General features: G+C 38.7%; 1 protein-coding gene across 14 annotated transcripts in view; it reads left to right on the top strand.

The window, feature by feature from the left end:
• The window catches only part of Tenm3 (teneurin transmembrane protein 3), a 2,741,632-nt gene that overhangs the window by 1,609,744 nt on the left and 1,109,268 nt on the right, over positions 1-22,620 (top strand). The gene's annotated exons all lie outside the window — the stretch shown is intronic.

The raw sequence follows: 22,620 nt of genomic DNA, 5'->3' as shown, positions 1-22,620 counted from the left end.
AACATTTTCAAGGCATCTCTGATCAATTCCCTTCATCTCTGTCACGTTTGTGATCACTCCTCCCTCATTAAGTTTTTAAGAACTTAGACCACATGGGCTTGCTTTCTGTTGTGATCCTCATCCTCGTCTGTAGCTCTCAATATGGTGGATGTCCAGAGCAGATGGGCAACATGTCCTGGAAACAACTGAACACTTATTTCCTATCCTATGAGAAAAATGTGTGTATAGCTTTTTTTAAAGAAAGTAATTATCATTTATAACGTCTAATGCAAGAGAAAAGCAGTTTTCTAACTTTGCTCAGGATCAGTGGCTTTCAACCTTACTAATGCTGTGACCCTTTTATGCAAGTCCTCATGTTGTGGTGATCTCCAACCATAAAATTATTTCGTTGCTACCTCATAACTGTTATTTTGCTACAGTTATGGATTGTCATATAAATATCTGATATGTGACCACCACAAAAGAGTCATTCAACCCCCAAAGGAGGCACAACCCATGAGTTGAGCACCACTACTCTAGATGTAGCTGACATTATGTCTAGGATAGGTTTGGGGAAGTCTTTGGGGGTTTTCTGTTGGTTTGTTGGTTTGTTTATAAACCAATAACAAAATAACAAAAATTAAAAATTGCCTAAAGATTTGAGTTGTTAATATATTTAAAAATTTGAGCATCTGGCAATGTTATGTTGTCATTTCTTGAGAACCACGAGAAGGAAGGGTTCAGCAGTTGCCCACACGTGTCTGCCATCTACAATACGGATTGGGCTTTACTTGGTCCGACTTTCACTTCTTGATGTACTGTTGAGGTGTAATTCCAATTCTCAGCCCAAACAAAGAACAGCAATGTTATTTTTAGGTAGGTATGTGTGCAAGCACCCCCCATATATATATATATATATATATATATATATATATACATTTTCATGTATATGTATGCATGCACACTATAGGAAAATAAACATATACATATATACATATCATTTGTTTACTATATCAGCACTGTTTTTTGAAGCTTTGTATATCATTAAAGGTGTATTCTGGCTGATACTAAACTCACACTGACCTTTATGCTTAAGAGTAGTAATTTATTTTCTTATATTTTTTTCTGTACTTTTTTATTTTATTAATTACACTTCATTCACTTTGTATTCCCCCATAAGCCCCTCCCTCCTCCCTCCTGATTCCACCCTCCCTCCCCCTTCTTCAGGCATGCCCCTTCCCAAGTCCACTGATAGGGGAGGTCCTCCTCTCCTTCTTTCTGATCTTAGTCTATCAGATCTAATCAGGACTGGCTGCATTGTCAAATTCTGTGGCCTGGTAAGGCTGCTCTTCCCTCAGGGGGTGATCAAAAAGCAGGCCAATCAGATTATGTCGGAGGCAGTCCCTCTTCCAATTACTATGGAACCCACTAAACTGCCATGGGCTATATCTGTGCAGGGGTTCTAGGTTATCTCCATGTATGGTACTTGGTTGGAGTATGAGTCTCTGGGAAGACCCCTGTCTTTAAATTTCTGGTTCTGTTGCTCTCCTTGTGGAGTTCCTGTCCTCTTCAGATATTACTATTTCCCACTTCTTACATAAGCTTCCATGCACATTGCCCAACAGTTGGCCATAAGTCTCAGCATCTGCATTGATAGTCTGCAGGGCAGAGCCTTTCAGAGGCCCTCTGTGGCAGGTTCCTAGCTTGTTTCCTGTTTTCTTCTTCTTCAGATGTCCTTCCTCTTTGCCTTTCAGGATGGGGATTGAGCATTTTAGTCAGGGTCCTCTCTCTTGATTAGTTTCTTTAGATGTATAGATTTTAGTAGGTTTATCCTATATTATATGTCTCTATGAGTGATATATACCTTGTGTGTGTTTCTGCTTCTGGGACAACTCACTCAGGATGATCCTTTCCAGGTCCCACCGTTTACCTGAAAATTTCCTGACTTCTTTATTTTTCTTTGCTGAGTAATATTCCATTGTGTAGATGTACCACAATTTCTGCATCCATTCATCAGTTGAGGGGCACCTGGGCTGTTTCCAGCTTCTGGCTATTACAAATAAAGCTGCTACAAACATGGTTGAGCAAATATCAACCAGATTGTTTAGCAATTCTGGGTTTCTTGTTATTCCATATGAAGTTGAGAATTTTTCTTTCCAGGTCTGTAAAGAATTGTGTTGGTAATTGATGGGAATTGCATTGAATCTGTAGATTGCTTTTGGTAAGATGGCCATTTTTACTATGTTAATCCTGCCAAGCCATGAGCATGGGAGATCTTTCCATCTTCTCATATCTTCTTCTAATTCTTTCTTCAGAGACTTGAAATTTTTTTCATACAAGTCTTTGACTTGCTTGGTTAGGGTTACAGCAAGGTACTTTATGTCATTTGTGGCTATTGTGAAGGGTGTTGTTTCCCTAATTTCTTTCTCAGCCCTTTTGTCTTTTGTATACAGAAGGGCTACTGATTTATTTATTTTTTTTAGTTAATTTTGTATCCAGCCACTTTGCTGAAGGTATTTATCAGCTGTAGGAGTTCCCTGGTAGAATTTTGGGGGTCACTCAGGCATATTATCATATCATCTGCAAATAGTGATAATTTGACTTCTTCCTTTCCAATTTGTATCCCCTTGATCTCCTTCAACTGTCTTATTGCTCTAGCAAGGACTTCCAGAACTATGTTGAAGATATATGGAGAGAGTGGGCAGCCTTACCTTGTCCCTGATTTCAGTGGGATTGCTTTAAGTTTCTCTCCGTTCAGTTTGATATTGGCTATAGGCTTGCTGTATATCGCCTTTACTATGTTTAGATATGTGCCTGTATCCCTGTTCTCTCCAATACTTTGAACATGAATGGATGTTGGATTTTGTCAAATGCTTTTTCAGCATCAAGGGAGATGATCATGTGCTTTTACTCCTTAAGTTTGTTAATATGGTGGATCACATTGATGGATTTCCGTATATTGAACCACCCCTGCATACCTGGGATGAAGCCTACTTGGTCATAGTGGATGATACCTTTGATGTGATCTTGTATTCGGTTTACAAGTATTTTGTTGAGTATTTTTGCATCAATGTTCATAAGGAAAATTGGCCTGAAATTCTCTTTCTTCACTGTGTCTTTGTGAGGTTTAGGTACCAAAGTGACTGTGGCCCCATAGAATGAGTTTGGTAGTGTTCTTTCTGTTTCTATTTTGTGGAATAGTTTGAAGAGAATTGGAATTAGCTTTTCTTTGAAGGTCTGGTAGATTTCTGTGCTGAAACCATCTAGTCCTGGGCTTTTTTTGGATGGGAGACTTTCCATGACCGCTTCTATTTCCTTGGGGGATATAGGACTATTTAATTGATTTACCTGGTCTTGATTCAGTTTTGGTAAGAGGAATTGATCAAGAAAATTGTCCATTTCATTTCGATTTTCGAATTTTGTGGCAGATAGACTTTTGAAGTAAGTCCTAATGATTGTTTGAATTTCCTCAGTGTCTGTAGTTATGTCCCCCTTTTCATTTCTGATTTTGTTGATTTGGATGTTGTCTCTCTGCCTTTTAGTTAGCTTGGCTAAGGGTTTGTCGATCTTGTTGATTTTCTCAAAGAAACAGCTCTTGGTTTCATTGATTCTTTGAATTGTTTTATTTGTTTCTAATTGATTGATTTCAGCCCTGAGATTATTTCCAGCCATCTACTCCTTTTTGGTGTGTCTGCTTCTTCTTTTTCTAGGGTTTTTAGGTGAGCCATTGAGTTGCTTGAATGAGCTGTCTCGAATTTCTTCTTGAAGGCACTTAGTGCTATGAACTTTCCTCTTAGCACTACTTTCATTGTGTCCCACACATTTGGGTATGTTGTTCTTCATTTTCATTGAATTCTAGGAAGTTTTTAGTTTCTTTCTTTATTTCTTCCCTGACCCAGCTGTCATTTAGTAGCAAGTTGTTCAGTTTCCATGTGTGTGTAGGCTTTTTGCTATTTCTGTTGTTGAGGTCCAGCTTTATTCCATGGTGATCAGATAGGATACAAGGGATTATTTCAATCTTCTTGTATCTGTTGAGGCTTGCTTTGTGACCCACTATATGGCCTATTTTGGAGAAGGTTTCATGAGATGCTGAGAAGAAGGTAAATTCTTTTGTGTTTGGATGTAAGGTTCTGTAAATTATGTTAGGTCCATTTGATTTGATTCATGACCTCTGTTAGAGACATTGTTTCTTTGTTTAATTTCTGTTTTGTTGACCTGTCTTTTGTTGAGAGTGGGGTGTTGGAGTCTCCCACTATTAATGTGTGGGGATCTTTGTGTGGTTTAAATTTTATCAATGTTTCTTTTACAAATGTTGGTGCCCTTATATTTGGGCCATAGATGTTCAGGATTGTGATGTCTTCCTGGTGGAATTTTCCCTTGATGAGTATGAAGTGTCCTTCCCCATCTCTTTTGAATAATTTATTGGTTGAAAGTCTATTTTATCAGATATTAGAATGACTACTCCTGCTTGCTTCTTGGGTCTATTTGCTTGGAAAGCACTCTTCCAACCCTTTATACTCAGGTAATGACTATTTTTATACCTTAGGTGTGTTTCTTGTATGCAACAGATTGCTGGATCTTGTTTATGCATCCATTCTGTTAGTCTGTGTCTTTTTTTTTATTGGAGAATTGAGTCCATTGTTGTTGAGAGAGATTAATGACCAGTGGCTGTTAGATCTTGTGATTTTGATGTTGGCTGTGGTCATAGGTTTGTGTGCTTGGTTGCTTTTATTTATTTATTTATTTTTTTCCTGTAGTGAGGTTAATTATTTCCTGTGTTTCCTTGAAAGTAGTTAGTTTTCTTGGGTTGTATTTTCCCTTCTAGTGTCTTCTATAATGCTGGATTTGTGTGTAGGTATTGTTGAAATTTGTTTTTGTCATTGAATATCTGGTTTTCTCCATCTACGAGGATTGAGAGTTTTGCTGGATATAGTAGCCTGGGGTGACATCTGTGTTCTCTTAGGGTCTGCATGATATCTATCCAGGCCCTTCTGGCTTTCATAGTCTCAGTTGAAAATTCAGGTGTGATTCTAATGGGTGTGCCATTATATGTTACTTGGCCTTTTTCCCTTGCAGCTTTTAGTATTTTTTTCTTTGTTCTGTATACTTACTGTTTTGATTATTATGTGTCTAGAGGATTTTCTTTTCTGGTCTAATTTATTGGGTGTTCTGTAGGCCTCTTGTATTCTTATTGACCTCTCCTTTAAGTTAGGGAAATTTTCTTCAATGATTTTGTTGAAAATATTTTCTGGGTCTTGGAGGAGGGAATCTTCTTTTTCCTCTATTCCTATTATTCTTTGGTTTTGTCTTTTTATGTTGTCTTCAATTTCTTGGATGGTCTGTGTCAGGAATTTTTTAGAATTAACATTTTCTTTGCAGATACTTCTATTTCTTCCATTGTATCTTCCACACCTGAGATTCTTTCTTCATCTCCTGTAGTCTATTGGTTATGCTTACCTCTGTAGTTCCTGTTTTCTTCCCTAAGTTCTTTCTCTCCATAATTCCCTCCATTTGTGTTTTCTTTAATTTTTCCAATTCTGTCTTCAGGTCTTGAGCGATTTTGGTGATTTCCTTCACCTGTCTGACTGTATTTTCCTGTTTTTCCTTCAATTCCTTCAGCTGTTTGTTTGAACAATCTTCTGTTTCTTTTATTTCTTTCAGTGATTTAAGTATTTGCTCTCTAAAGGCCACAAACTCTTTGACTGCAACTTCCTCTATTTCTTTACAGATGGCCATAATCTGTTTGAGTTTATCTTACTCTAGGTCTTTACACATTTTATTTGTTTCCTCTGTTATTCTCTTCATGAGCATAGATATTAGGTCATCTTCTTGAATTTCAATTATGCTGGGATGTCTAGGGCTACTTGACCCTGTGTAACTGGTTTCTGGAGATCCCATATTGCTCTGTCTTTTGTTGGTCGAGATTTTACGCTGGCCTCTACCCATTGGGCTATCGTAGGTGTTTGGAGTTAGTTTCTGGTGGTTCCTGGAATCCTGTGGTGGAGAGAATCCCCTTGGCAGTAAGAAGGTTTTTCCTAAAGGAAGCCTCCCCAGCTTTTTGGGTATAGTCACTGTATGGCTGGTGTTTTTCAGGAGTTGCCACAGCTCACCTCAGGCATAGAGACCTGAGTGGTAACTGTGGTCCTTGTTAGTCAAGAGGGCTCTCCTTTCCCCTGGAGAAGTCCTAGAGACAGCTGCCATGCTTCTGGGTTTCTAGCTCTAAATTTAGTGAGCTGGTGCTGTAACCTGTGTGTCCCTTGATTTGGTCAGTTTTGTTAGGGATAACTGGTTGCCCCTTTGAGCAGTATCTGGGGATTAATCTCGGGGATCTCGGGCTTTTGTAGGTCTGAGGTTGGGGCTCTTTGCCCCAGTACCCAAGAGGTAATCTGTGGTGGGTGGGTACCGCTCTCCTGGTAACAGCAGGCTATCTGGTGCACAGAAGGTTCCTGGGTTGGGTCAGTCTGTGGGACCTTTTCCAGGGATATACTGGGTGGCCTAAGTCCGTCCCCTTTGCTTTGTTCCCTGTGAGGATTTCTCCAGACAGTGACTCCCAGTCTCTGGTGTCCTGGGGCACACAGTTCTGTCTGTGAGGAGTAGTTGGTACAGAGCAGGTTTCTGGGCTGGTGGCACGCACGCCTGTCTGCTAGTCTGCAGGACCTTTCCCAGGGATATCCTGGATGACCTAATTCGGGTCCCCCTTTCCTTCCTTCCCTGTGGGTTACTCCTGACAGGGACTCCCAGTCTCTGTTGCCCTGGGGTCACAGCTCTGTCTGTGCCGGAGAGCTGGGTGCGGAACAATTCTCAGTGCTAGCTAGCGGCTTGGATCCAGTTCAGTGATGGGGCTCGTATACGCCAAGACCTTCTCCAGGCAAAGCCTGGATGGCCCAAGTCAGCACCGTTTCCTTCCTTCCCCGTGGGAGTTTCCTGTCACGTGGGAAACACGATCGCTGTTGTTTTAGGGCCCAGAGTTCAGTCTCTTGGTCGCTGTATGGAAAATGTGGTCCTGCTCCTAAGAAGCAGTGTTCTCCTGGCACTGCCATCTTGTCCCTCCACCTAACTGTTGATTCTTCAAGAACAGTAAATTTTTAAACAATATATATATATATATGTATAAATATAATACATATATAAATATATAATATATTATGATTTATCTTATTTTTTGGAGATTATAGTATAATCATGTTGTTTCCTCCTTCCCTTTACTCTCTCAAGGCCTCACATATTCTCCTTGTTCTTTTCAAATCAATGAACCATTTTTAATTGATTTTTGTTTTACATATATATGTAACTATGTATGTAGGGTTTTTTATATATATATATATAGATAGATAGATAAATTCAACCTGTTTGGTCTGTGTAACAATACTTTCATGTATGTCATCAAGGCTGACCACTGATTGGTATTGAACCAATGAATTGCTGTCCTCTTCCTTTGGGAAGACTACTTTGTCAGTATTCTTAATTGCCCATATTTCTTTGTATAAGGTCAAGGTTTACTGGGTTTTGCCCACCCCCTTTGATAGCATGGCTACTGTTGCCCTTGTTCAGCTCATGTTTAGGCAGTCATATGGCTGAGATTTTATAGGTACAGCATCTGATATTTCCAGGAGATACAATCTCATAGCAAACTCCCTGATTCCCTGACTCTTAAAGTCTTTCTCCTCTTCTGCAATCATCCCAGGGCCTTAAATGCAGGGCTTGCATTGTGATGTATCTGTTGAGGCTGGACTGCAAACTCTGAATTTTGAATGGCTGTGGTTTTCTGTGATGGTCTCTGTCTGCTGCACAGAGAATTATTTTTCTTTTTAGGGAAAAATTATTTATCAGTCTTACCATGTAGAGACTGAGTTAATTAACTATAGAACACATTTGTGACAAGGTATACCCAGGTCCTAGATCTTATTTCAAGCATATGTGACTGGTCAACATTCATAGCTTCTCCCTTCAAGACTGGAATACAGCGTTGCTTCTTTTGTAGTCTATCCTCCTGTCTTTTATCTACAAACGTATCTATATTCTTTTATTAGACTTCTCCCTGTTGAAACACATTTCTCTTTTTTTTCCCTTTTTATCAAGAATTAGCATATTTAGGACTATATTTTAATCCTATTTAAATATTCCTTAACAGTTGTCGATAAAATATTTTAGCATGCCGCATTTTGACTAATTCATATACCACTGAGTCTCCCCAGAGAAAGAGTGGTATAAAGCAGCTCACCATTGGGTCTCTCAGTAAATCAGCACTCCTGTTGTTTTGAAACACACTTGGAAGAGCAGAAGCTGTAGTTTTGATTAACATGGACACCGAAGCCCAAAACGTTTCTCATCTTTGAATGTTTCTATTAATCAATAATTCACAGTAGAAGGTTTCAAGAAAGGAAAAAAAAAGAGAAAAGAAAAAAGAAAAAGAAAAGAAATCTGCTCTTCTAATCCCACAGAGAGAGCCATTCTGTGAGGTAAGCCTTTGCTGGGCTGTTTTTAATGTGTGTCACCCTGAGAAGGAGATGGATAGTCCCCACAATTGGACATGGAGCAACTGTGATACTGTTCTGTTGACACCAAATGCTCTGTGAGGTGCCCGCAGAGATGCTGCCTCCAACACTGAACAGAAGACGGGGTCAGCTCTCTCCTCTGCAGATATTCTTGAATTAAAGAACCGCCCATATAAATAAGAATAGTCCACTGTGCACTTTAAAACCTAGACGAAGGCATAGCTCATGTAAACAAGAATACTTCACTGTACGTTTTAAAGGACAGATGAAGGCATCTAATATGTGTTCACCATAAAAAAAAGTCTGATAGCCAAAAGGAATAAACATATGGACACCAGTGTAAACAGTGCATACCTTCTCCGTGCATTGACAATTCACAGCTTTCCCCGAAACCCTGCTTACTATTAATTGTGTTTGGATTTATGGATCAATTAAAATGTAAATTTAAGCCAGGTTTGGTGGCACTCGCCTTTCATCTCAGCAACCAGGGAGGCAGAGGCAGGTGGAGCTCTGAGATTTCAAGGCCAACTGGGTCCACAAAGCAGGTCCAGTACAGCCAAGGCTACATAGAGAAACCCTGTCTCAGAACAACAACAGCAACAACAAATAAGGTAAATTTAAGAATTAAAAAAAATAAATAAATGTTTTAAAGGTGCTTATCATTTTCTGGGACACAGCTAGAAGTTATCCTAACAAAAAGCTCTGTAACCAAGGCAAAATATTTCAGGTGTTGCCCATGTTACCCTTGTTTCGTTATCAGAAGTCCGATATTTAACAAAACTTGATTTTATCATTAAACAAGCATGAAGTAGAATTAAAATGTGCCTATGAAAGCGGGAGAGATTATATCTTGTCATAATACAGCTATGAAATTCTGACTAAATGAAAATGGAGGCCTGAAGAGAGTGATCATTTGCTTATTAATTCAGAGAACAACTTCCCAGTTTTTCAACTGTTATGAAAATGGAGATTATAGGACTCTGATTTTTAGCCATGCCGGGTTTTCAAATGTATGTGCAATAATCTCATTATACCTGTGGTGCACGTTCAGATACCAACAAAATTTTCAGTTTTCTTTCATATTGTCTCCTTTCATACGCAGATCATGTTAACTCAGACAACTCAGCCACTCAGATCCTGGCATTCAGTTCAGTTCTGCTTTCCCACCAAGCCTGGCTCAAACTGACAAGTGCAGTGAAAGGGTCTTTAAATATTCAGGTAGAGCAAAGCTGCCTACCAATCCCCCAGTACTAACAGTCACACCGAGAAAAGATTCCCCCCAAGTTCACAGGAAATGATGGAATCACATTGAGCAGGGCTGCATTACCCGAGCCTCATTATCTCAAAGCGCCCCAACTGGAGTGCGTGTCCCCCTCATTATGTACAAATGCTGGGGAATACAGCACAGAGACGCTGCTCCCATGATTCACTCCGTAATTATGAATGCCACATTCAAAACTGGGACAAAAGCAACAGCAGGACACTGTAACCTCCATGGTTGTTAAGGAGGGAAAACAGGAAAACTTCTTCAAAGACCACAACAAATTACATCCTCCAGTCCTTTGTCACAGGCAAATTATCCAACCGTAGGAGTGGTGGGGAGCACAACTTATTTCAGATAAAATAACTCGCATACCTTGCCCTTCTTTTGAAACATCCAGTTTAACTACACAGCTGCAATTGTTTATACATGGCAGAACTTTGGTTGCTCGGTAAATAACCTGTAGTTCATATAGCTTTCTACTTCCTGCCTCTGTACTCTTCTGATTGGTGTATGGTTGTTTGTAAAGATGTTAATGTCTGCAATAAAACATGGTCAGGGGCAAGCGAGGTGGCTTAGGAGGCAAAGATGCTGCACAAACCTCTGGTCCTCAGTTTGATCTTAAGCGTTCCAACCGTGGAAAAAGAGAATCTGTTAGCGAGGACCAGCAAACTCAGGCCGTGACATCCGAACGCTCATGGGCTCACATATGTATCCACATACATTATCACCAACAGCAATAACAACGCCATAATAATACACCTTTCTTAATTTAAAAGTATTTGTGAAGCACATTAACTAAAAAAAAAAATCTACTTTAATCATGCCTCCCTTCTATTTATTCTTTTCTAGTAGTTTGTTAGAAAAAAAATACACTAAATACTTGAGAACACATCACAAAAGCCTACACCTCTCCTGTGACAGTGACTTAACATCTGCCGGTGAATGACCTCCCTATCCTGAGTCCCTGCTCTCCAGACCACAGTAAAGACTTCACCCAAGGCTCACCCACACACCCTTACTTCTCTGCAGACAGATCTGGGCATCATGAACAGTGCGTGCTTTTACTTTGAGATTTTTAAAACTTATGAGAAAATTCTGCAACGTATAATACATTAACTTTCGTCATTCAGTAACACTGCAGTCATTCAGCCATTTCTCACTGTTATAATAAGGTGCTTCCCCATTTAACTGTGATTTGTTCTTTGAGGTCCAGATTACCAACCACAGGACCAATTACCATCTTAAATGAAAATTTTAGAAATAAATAATTTGAGTTTTAAGAAACTTTAGGAAATGAATATTGTTAGAATGTTTCTATGTTATTATATGCTAGCCATTTTAATCTGTTACTATGTCTAGTTCATAAATAAAACTTTATCATATGTGTGTAAATGTATAGGATAAACAAAACCATACACACACACACACACACACACACACACACACACACACATATATATATATTGTAGTCCTATATACAATCATTTAAGTTATACACTCAGGTTTAACCCCACACCATGACAAGGAATATATTATATAACACCATTTGAATTCATTGTTCCTCTACTGTGGACATTTGAGTTTCTAAATTCCCACCATTCTGTATATTGCTATTATATATTATATATATTATATATTATATTATATATTACATATATATTAGAGTGCCCACCACTCTCAGGTGGGCGTTGGTGGCACACGACTTTAATCTTAGCACTTGGAGGCAGAGGCAAGCTGATCTCTGTGAGTCTGAGGCCAGCCTGGTCAACAGAATGAGTTCCAAGACATCAGGGTTACACAAAGAAACCCTACACTGAAAGACAAAAACAAAAAAATAAAACAATGAAAACAATTTAACATACATTCTCCCGCTCCCCCTCTCCTGTATGTCCACCCCTCCTCCTACTCCCTCTTCTCCATCTCTTTCTCATCCTCTCTCCAATGTTAGAGCCCAAACTCAGGGTCTTCAACATTTAAGAAAGTGCTCTAATACTAGACACTGACTTTATTCTTCAGATTTTGATGCAGGTCTTGCGTGTAGCTCCGGGTGGTCTCTAACTCACAATGTTTTTGCCCTGTTGCCCCTCTCTCCAGAAACCTGGGTCTATAGGTATGTGCCACCATACTCAGCCAAATATTCTTCATGTACACATGCTTCTAAAGGTAGAACAGAAGGGTTCCCTAATAAAGGGACAATGGACATAAGACATAATTAACTCTAAATACTAATGTTATAAATCCAGCAGCACTCATTCCCAGAATCACACCCCTGCCCAGAGACCCACACTATGTTCCCTGGGAACAGACTCCAATACATAGGCTAAAGGAGCTATTATGTCCCTCAAGCAACTATGCCTTTGTGGTCTGAGAAGTAGAGTAATTGGAAGATAGGCTAGGAACCCAGGCCTCAGGGGAACTGACAGAAACTGCCTGAACCTAAATTGTTACTAAGTAAAAATTCCCTTCGAACACCAGCAGGCCAAATCTTTCCCCCAGAACTTTCCTTTGAGAAGCTGCACTTTTCAATAGCTGCAAGCACCTATCAGGGCTCCTTTACGCTCTACATCAGTGTCCTCTAGTGTCGCAAACGACCCTTGGGATGTTTGTTTAGAGTTGTGAAGGCAACAATTTGACAGGTGTGGTGACTTCTTGTAGTACTGGATATTGAAGGAACAGGATTGACATGTTGTGAGGGTTAGATTCATATGTGGTCTCTCTACAGTTAGCCTGAAGATGACTATCCTCTAGCCCAGTGGTTTTCAAACTTCTTCATGCTGTAAGCATTTGCTAGTTCCTCATGTTGTGTTGAAACTTGACCATGAACTTATTTTCATTTCTACTTCATAACTGTAATTGTGCTACTGTTATGAATTATAATATAAATATCTGTTTACTTTGATGATCTGAAGTGTCCCCTTGTGCAAGGGTCATTCTGTTTCCAAAGGGATTGAGAACCACTGCTCTAGACAAACCTCACATGTCCACTAACCTTGTATGTTCCTAAATATAACCCCCTTCTTTTTAAAGAAACCAGTAAGAAATAAGGTCCACCTCTTGGTTCCCAGGGAGCACATCTCTGGGGAAATATAATGCAACCCACTGTAATAGTCTTTCTGTGTAGCCAAAAACAACTTCAAAACAGTATGTTTAAGTGGAATTTCTCAATAGAAAAATACTAAATGCTCACCTCACACAAAAGTATGTTTTCCAAAAGCTGAACATACCGATTTTTGTTCCTACATGAGTATGGAAGTGATTCTGTTGACCTACATCTTGGGTCTCACTATGTACTGTTTTTGTGGTTTTACCAATCAAAGGCTAAGGTGGCATTCTATTGTGGCCTCTGTTTTGTGTTTCTCAGGCTTCTACCAAGGAAATTGTTGTGTAGTGCCCTGCATTGCTTTAGTAGTAGATGAAGAAAACCATCATTAGTATGGAGATTTTTTTTTGCCAAGATACTTTTTTGAACAATTAGTGACAAGTGTTATTATACAGTATGAACTTAAAACCTTGAAGTGAAAATTCTGCACCATCAGAAACTGGAATGCCTATCAGAAGTGATCTTGTGAGATACTAGGCAAATCGCTCCTTTCAAGGACGGCAGACAGGAGAAAGAGAAAGGAGAGAGCAGGGGAGGGTGATGAATAAGAAATAAAATACAGGAAAATAGAATTGTCTCTGTCACTCCTTGTAAGGTACTTCTAAAAGTCAATGTTTGGGCCCTAGGAAATAAACTTGAACAGTTCCTGACAATTTGTGGTAAATGGGACACTCTAAGAGGCTGTTATCAGTCCAACAATTCAGGAAGTAAAAAAAAAAAAAAAAATCATTGTTATAGTTTGCTTGGTGTATGTGTCACATATCTGCTTTTGATCACCAGCAATGTCTTCTGAATACTAAAGTGAGAAATTTTTTAAAAAAATGAAGAAGAATCACAAATGCACAATAGGACCAATCAGTGGCTGCTCATTCATCATGCAGCCTTCAACTGTGTTGCCTAAAGAAGGTTCAGAAACTGCAAATATGTGCCCGTGCCACCTGTGAAATGGCTATTTCCTGCTCCCTTCCCACCGTTTATTAGGGATGTAACCAGGCTATCTGGATGACTCAACATGAAGATTTTAGAAAAATGAAAAGGCTCTTAATGACAAAAATGCCATCGTTGTTGAAATTATAGCAATATTCATTACTGACTCAAGATGAAGTGGTATCATTTTTTTTTCCAGTTGAGACAATCAGCTGATCTTGCATATACTGTTGTGTGGTACTTGAGAGCAGAAAGCTTCAAAAGTCCTAATACAACTGGATTTGTATGGTCAGAGAGCCTGTGGAAGAAAGGACATGGAAGAATTGTCAAGCAGAAGACATAGTTTAAATGTCTGATATTGTTCTTACTAGCCCCTGAAGTTGAGGCTGATTTTCAAGCTGACACCAGGAAAATCAACACAAAAATAAAACAAAGACATCAATGTCATCAGCAGATTGTAGGGCTTAGAATCCTAAACAAAAGTGAATTCAAAGGAGAGAGAGAGAAAAATAAAAAAAAGCAAATTCAACTGCAACGAGCATGAGAAAATAGCCCTAACCTGTTGCCTCTACTATCCAGTAAAAATAACATAAAATCAGAAATAAACGTTTTCATAATTCTTCCTATATACCAAGTACCTGCTTCCCATAAAGAGAATGCTGCTTTGTTAAATTTATAGGAGCATAAAGAAACACTCACTGCCTTCAAAACCTTAAAGGTCATTGAAAATAAATCATGGAGGAAAACAGAGCTCACAGTAACAACTTCAGAGAAAGAGCCTGCCATTACTCATATTCTGAACAAAAGAAGGCTCAAAATAAAGACAACTCCATTTTGCCTAAAGAAATTAAAATTGTGGTTGAAGCTTTGAGTTACGTGGGCCAATCTACTCATAACTAAAGAGTGTCATCTTCTAACAAAAGATGCGGAAGCCCAAAACAAAAGGACTATTTTGACAGAAATGTACATGCACAGAGAGAAACGGACTTGAGAAGCAGTATGGCTTAAGGATGAAATATCCACTCAAAAAGCTTTAGGTGTTAAAAGTTTGGTGCCTACCTAGTTTGGACTTGTGGAAAGTCATTAAAAAATAAGGGTAATTATATCATTGGTTGATTAATTCATCAATAAGTTCAAGGAATTCATAGATGAATGAACTTCTAGGACATAAGCACCTGGCTAGAGAAATGAGGTCACTGAGCAAAAATACCTTTGAAGCTCTCTCTCTCTCTCTCTCTCTCTCTCTCTCTCTCTCTCTCTCTTTCTCACTCACTTTTTCTATGTTCCCCCTCCCTCCCTTATCCTTCTTCTCCCCCTTCCTGTCTCTTTCTCTCTTCTTCTCCTACCTTCTTTTCTTCTTTCTCCTCCTCCTTCTCCTTTTCTTCCTCCTCCTTTTCACAACTTCCATAAAGTAAAAAACTGCCACACCATTCTAGCCGTGATGTTTTGCCCCACACATGTCAGAGCCAAGGAGTTAAGCAAGCAAGGACTTAGTCATTGGAAATTATCAGGCAAAAGAAATCCTTGTTCCCTTAAGTTCTTTCTTAGATGCCTCCTTTCAGAATGGAAAAGCTCACTGCTATAGAAAGCATTATGATAGTCATCAAATTACAAATTACCTCCCAGCTGCTTCCATCCAGTGAGCCTGTCCAGGCTTACTATCTATTTGATAGACAGTAAATAGAAAAATGATTAGAAATTAAAAAAAAAATAAAACACAAAAAACAAGCAAACAAAAAAGTCTGCTTTGATTGCCAAGAGTAGGGTTTGAACAACTATCAAAGCCACATAATCAAACCCCAAAAGAGACCTTATACATAATTCCAAGCCACACCATAGTCATTCTGACCACCGCCCTGCCTTCATAGCTGACATTCTACTAAAATCACTTTGTTTCTAATCAGAAAAAAAAAGACAATTCATGGGTGGCAGGCATGTACTACATTCTTGTGTTTTTTTTTTTTAAGAATTGGCCATAATTAATATACTGAATTCTAATGGTAGTTCTTAGAAGGCAGCACACAACAAGAACAAGGATTCTGGCTAGAGATTTCCTAGGTCAACTGTGACTACTTAGACCTTGAGATGTTAATTAATCCCTTGGCACATCAACTTCCTAACCTGTAATATGGGGCCATAGAATAGCTCTTCTTTTATGGAAATTGACGGATATTATAAAACAAAGTATCCATTTACTAATGACTACTGTTATTAAGGTAGCGTGAATTCATTAGCGCAGCCTTCGATTCACTGTGTGACATGAAATAGTATAAAAGTGCAGAAATACATGCACAAAAGTGTATTGCACCCTATGGCAATCAGCGAAAGCCACAATGGAACAAGCTGAGCAAACCAGGGCAGCACAGGCACACACAATAGAAACCAAAGTAATTCTCTTAAGCATAAAAAAATATGGCAAGGCAAATGTACCAGAAAAGTACTAGAAGAGAATCAACCTCTCATCTTAAAGATGATATTTTTGGAACATTATTATAACCTAATAAATGGTACCCTAATTGTCCAAAAACAACATAGCAGTTAAAAATCTTTTGATAGTACTGGGCCTGTGGGATTCCAGCTTCACTTAAATTGTAACTGGGTGTTTCCTCAGGGCACTTTCCTACTCTGTAAGTCTAGGATTCATTTGTAAGTTCGGATTTAATTTGGACAGTCCATATTATCCTGTCTGTCAAATGACTAGGGGTACTGCCGTGAGTTACACTTTGGTGTCTTTATACCTGGATACCTTTTCTCTTCTTTTCTTAGCCTCTCATCTTGGAAAAGAAATGTCTGTTCCAATCTTGCCAGCAAAGAAGTTGTGTTGACCTATTCCATTCATTGTACCTTTAGTTTACAGTCTACATCCTCCTTCTACCATCCTGGCCCAGTCAACTGAAATCTACTACTCAGATGTCTTAAGAGGTCACTGCGTCTCCAGCACTATCTTTTCTGGCTTATTGTAACAGGCAGGCAGAGGCCACAAGACTAAATGGTGGCATTTACCGCATTCCCATTGCCTTTAATGTAAACTCCAAGTCATATCTCTGTTTCTTGCTGCGCCACCCAAACCAATCCATTTGATCACTTACAATGACATCCCAGCTTTGATTCTTGTAATTTGTCAAGTGTTTTCCTATCGGGGCCTTTGCAAAATCCTTTCCCTTTGCTGAGCAATGTTTTGGAATCTACTTAGAGTCTGTGCAAGGTTAAGTTTCTGTTGTGCATATACCTTAGTGTGTGTTTACCTATTCATGAGAGAGAATGTTATACATACTGTACATCCAGAAATATAAGAAACTGCATGAATTAGGTAAATATCAGTGTGTGCATATATGGACTATTTTATCTCACACACAGGACCTGATCTTTTACTTCGTTCGTTTTAACTGTTAACTTTGTAGCCACACATCCTCCTTTTCACAGTTCTCATGCATCTCACTTTTGGCATTTCTCATAAGAAGGGAAGCAGCTTCTTGTTTGTGAGCATTCACACAGAGGACCACAGTGAGTCTGGATGAGACCCAAACATCATCATCTCCAAGGAAGACCAGTTCTGATATATTCTTGTCACTTTGTAATCCTAAGGCCAAAGTGTGTCAAACTAGGGCCACTCCAAGGGTTTCCGGGTAGTAATGGTGGAAGGATGATTGCTACCAGAAGAGGGAAGAGCCGATTCTAGTCAGCCAAACTGAAGGGGTGAAAGGAAATCAGTCTATTCAAATCCATCATGTGAGGGAAGGAGGATGTTCCCTTTTCACTGGGGAGCTTTGTGTCAGAGAGGAAGCTCTTCCCTCAGCAAGTACGTAGAGCGTTGGAAATTTGTATTTCTGACTCTTTGGGGGGACATTTTCTTTCTTTAAACCAATAATGCTTCTGGTACACTCTTCAGAGTCACTTGTGTTTACAATACCCAATGGAAATCTTTGCAGTGAGGGAGATGATATTGTTTTTCTGGCAATCTAATATGATAGTCACTAACCATCTGTGGCTTCGAGGTACCTGAAAGGTAGAGCTAGTGAGCACGTATTATTTTACACTTAAAATCAAACTGCCATATGTAGTGGTGGCTACTGAACTGGCCAACACAGCCATAGATCTTTCCACCCATCAGAATTGTCTAAGCCGAAATGGTTTGCCAAATCATTATCCTGGGTGGGAAAACCACTTAATTTATTAATACTTTCAGATTAATTGCTCGTATTCTATCAGAGACAATGTCTTGTCATTCAAATGTCTTCTCAATATCTTTCATATAATATTTACTATTTTGCTTGCTCAAATGTGTGTTCATACACTCAATGCTGGGCAATGGACACATGGATTCATGGGGTGTAAAAACACCCAATCATTTCTTGTCCTTAGATATTACAAACAGATATTTTAGAGGTAAGTTTTAACCTTTATAAATTTTAGCCTGAATTTTTAACTAAGAGAGAGAGAGAGAGAGAAGAAAAACAAAGTGTTTTGAAAGGGAGGGGGAAATACAACTGGAGAATCCATTAAGAGGAATTTACAAAGTACCTCTTTACGAGATGAATGAGCACAACATTAAAGTACACATGCATAATTTGAAAATAATTTGGGAAATTTGCATTGTTTTGACAAATTGAAATCTGCCCCTCTCCGTGAGGTTCCAGGGAGACCAGATGGTAGTGCCATGTATTGGAGAGGGTCCAAAATTGCTTTTGTGTTAATTGATATAGTGCGCTAAGAAAGGTCTCTGGGGAAAAAAGTATCCCCAGGTAGTTGATTGCTTTGGAACTCCAACAGAGAGAGACTGTGTCAGATGAGAAGGAAAGCATAAGTTATTGCAAACGAATACCTCAGATTGGACTAGTTAATTTTATAATGAAAAATTCAGGACAATGTTTCAGAAAATATCAAAAAGTTTTTTTTTTTTTGAGACAGAAATAGAAATTGGTAAAGAACTGTGGTAAATTAGCAGCAGCGTCTAGGCTCAGCTTGACTTCTCTGTGGTGTGTGGAAGATCCCTTTAATGTTAGCAAGTGTGTCTGTAGCTGTGACAACGGGTTCAAGGGCTTCCTTTTCTAATTTTAAAGTGGTGACCCTAATCAACTGAGCGAAGAAAGCTAGTGGGTTGGGATGGAGCCTGACATGATAAAGGCTCTTAGGATCACGTCAAAAAGCACTTGCTATTTAATTGGAACATTCACACCTGCTAAATAGCAGTTGTTTAAAATGACACATTGGGAAAGAGCTCAACCATTTGGGGTTTTCCAAAGAGGAGGGTTCCTGCTTGGAGCAAGCAGCTCTGCAATTTTACCTGATGGGAAACTGGGACTTGCTCAGTCTTAGCGGAGCAGATGCTCAAGTTTCTTTTTCATCTTTTTGCAAATCTTTGCAAATATGGGGGAAAAAAGGGACAGAGAAATGGAAGGAAGAGGGAGTGGAGAGAGAGGAAGAAGGAAAGAGCTGTTTAGGTGGGTGCGCACCAGAAGGGAAAGGGAAGCCAGGAGACCCATTTTTATGAGTACTCCTTTTTTGTATACTTGCAGTGGGCTTTACACTGACTCATTTGTTCTTTTCTTCTTTTGCCATGAAGTTGGACAGAAATGTTTATTGCTGGAAAAAAATAAGATTTTTTTTTAATATAACAGCCAATGACAAGGACACGTTCCCAGCTCACACTACAAGCTTTTTAATACAATTGTTTAATATCCTGCCTGGGATCTATTGGCTTTTCCCCCCTTTTCTTCTTATTTTTATTTTTTTTCCACATTTCTCTTTTAGCTTGTTTTTTGCATAGTGTTCTTGCCATTAAGAGGACGGTTGTCTGACCTTTTTCTAGGAGGTTAATAAAGAATGCACTGCCTTGTAAGCCTGATTCAATTTCCTCCATGTGAGCATGCTGCATAAGTGACCATTATGCTATTCGGCTCGGGTGCTCTACTTTGCAATGCACTAGCCTTTTAAATGAATGGTCACATGTGTTGTACATTTAGCCACAGAAGGTGAGAAGCAACAAAATAGACTTTCCTGAGTATTAAATCAAATTTCCACACAATGACCTCTCTAATGTGTGTGTGAAATATAGCTGGTCATGTATTATTTAGCTGTATTGTATTTTGTGTTTTAAATTTTTCTATCACATATTCAGTTTTAATAAATGCATGAGTGGATGCAATATCTGAGCGCTATATTTTAGAAATTCAACACTTTCAACAGATTCTTCCAACTTCAAAGAATTTAATATTAGTATCATAAAAGGACCTTTGAAGAATAATACTAAAATGTAGGAAAAATGACTGCCAGAGTGTACCCTATCATTTTGAAAGTGTTTTATTGCTTTAATTTCCTGTCTTAGTAAAGTAACAAGTGGCATAATAGAAGATATATTGTTACAGAGTTTGCAATTTATTAGAAAGCTTGAGCAAGTTGAAGACTTTATGTGAAGTGAAAACGAAAACCTCTATTTAACTGAAAAATGGAGATGTAGCACATCAATGTTGCAACAGCTTTAAATGGAGTCCTATCTTTTGACTGATACATTGTCTCTTCACGCCCTGTATGTTTGCATGAAATAAATCCGAGGGCACAGTCCTCATTCTGTGCTAGCTCTGTGTCATTAGGTTCCTGGAAACCTAATGTTATTTCATCTGTGAGGCGTGTACAAGATGACTGTTTCTGTTTGGATTCTACAGCCCAGAGAGAGGTGCTACTGAAGCAGAAATGACCCATAACATACATTTTCATTCATTTATTACATTTTTTGCATGCGTGACTGAATTTTAATCCCGAGCTTTGTCAACCTAGTGTAGTTATATTAAAGCTTTTTAACTTCATTTCATGTGTCTCCGTCTGCTGTCTTTTACACAGTGGCATAAAATCATTGAAAGAGAAGGTGTTTATTCACCAAATAAAGGGACATGATTCACTTCTGCAAGTGAAAGAGTAGAAATGAACGATGAGAAGCCGATTAAACTGTAGAAATGGGTTGTTAAATGACCTTATAATTAAATATCATGTGGGGAAGGTTATATAGGAAGAAAAAAAGGATATAGTTTAGCAAATTTGGGCTTGCTTGTTTGTTCATTGTTTCTGTTATTTTAATGTTCTGTAAGTACTCTTAATATGGAGACAGAGAATCTTGGTATCAAAACTGGAGCTACACAATTATCTGGGCAGAGCAAGAAGTATAGGATCATCATTAGGACTCCTTAATTATACCACCATTCTCCCATCAAAAAATAGCCAAACATCTGTTTGTAAGAGATTGGTTTTTCAATACAACAAAACAAAATGAGATATGCTGCCATGTGGATGGTCCACTTGAGCAGATCAAGCGGCCAATTTGCCTTCTATTTTCGTTAACAATGATCTTAGCTGAGTATTTATGTTTCTCAAGTTAGAGAAATACTTTTACTACTATTGATTGTATTTAAGATACATCCTAAGCAACATGCTTTGTCATGTTAATAATCTAAATATATTGACTGATGGGGTGTGTACAGAAGACTTCGTGGTATTTAAATTGGCACACCTTCAGAAAGCTCACTGGAATTTGAAGAAAGTGGCTGAGCTATGAGTAGGCTGACTGAGAGGTAGGAGTGGCCAGGCATTTCTGGTTTCTTCTGTTATCTATGTTCATCTTTGAAAGAATAATGATTTCTAAGCTTTATTGCTAACTGAAGCACAAAAGATTTCCTCTGGGCTTGCCACAGACAATCATCAGGCACATTAGAGGCGTCAACTAGAGTTAGTTCAAAGTGAATTACTTCATTTTAATCATGGTGACTTTACCAGTTCAGTCGATATACTATAATGGCGAATTGTTGGCCTTCCGTTTTCCTTTGTTCTTTCTTTCTTTCTTTTTTTTAAACTTTTTTTTAACCTCTCTTTGAATGATACCCAGGTCACTTTATTTTAAGGCATTATATTTTAGTCTAGTCAAAATTTATGGATTTAACAGCCCTTCAAAGTAATCCATCTTGTTTTACAACACTTGAAGTTTTGTTTGGTAACTCTCTTTCTTCTTAATCCTTGGCAAAAATCTGTTGAGTTTTTTTTTTTTCATAGAAAAAGAAGAAACATAAAACAACCAAATGAGTCCTTAGTATGAGGCGTTGCCAATTACAGAGTTATAATGAGTACAAACTTTAAAATACAAATATATAAAATGTTGCATCAAAGATTACTTGAAACTAAGTACTTCATCATCACTCATTCCTAGTTGGAAAGCTGTAGCAATCTGGACATAGGTGTGTAGACACAGAGTAGCCCTCTGAGGACTCACAAATTGAAGGTTAAACCTGATCATTTGGAATTTACTCTAAATCCTGTATAAGATCACTTTGGGAAATTCACACACAGTGGTGTCAATTTGCTGCCAAAAGCACCTACTGTGTGGGGTAGGAGGTGGGGTGTGCCTGCATCTGTAACTGTGTATTAAACATACAATTTCTCATATGTGGTTATTTTTTATGTACTTAATTCTTTCTGTGAATATTGAGGATAACAGTGGCCTTCTTACCCAAGACAAAAATTATTGTTCTGACACCTCCTCAGCAAGTGTATGTTGTTTTCTTTAGAAATCCTTCTGTTCAGAGGATTCATTAGACCCCAAACCTCTAGCCTCTGATGTCCTGGGGTCCTCTGCATGTCTGATTCATTCATGATTCCTGCAGATGGGGTTCCCCTCACCCAGCACACCACAGCTCTATAATTACTTTCATTTCTGGGTTCACAAAGGTCATGGAACTAGTGTTAATAATAATCTTTCCCCCTGGACTTCTCTGTATTTATATATCTCTGATCCAATAACCACGGGGTACGTGGAGGTGTGTTTTATCTTCATTTTAGTCCTCTCGGGTTTGTTTTAGCCCAGGGGGGGAATC

The sequence above is a fragment of the Meriones unguiculatus genome, chromosome 4 (assembly GCF_030254825.1).
Source record: "Meriones unguiculatus strain TT.TT164.6M chromosome 4, Bangor_MerUng_6.1, whole genome shotgun sequence".
Taxonomy (NCBI): domain Eukaryota; kingdom Metazoa; phylum Chordata; class Mammalia; order Rodentia; family Muridae; genus Meriones; species Meriones unguiculatus.
The sequence above is the reverse complement of the archived record's forward strand: the minus strand, read 5'-3'. Positions and strand labels throughout refer to the sequence as shown.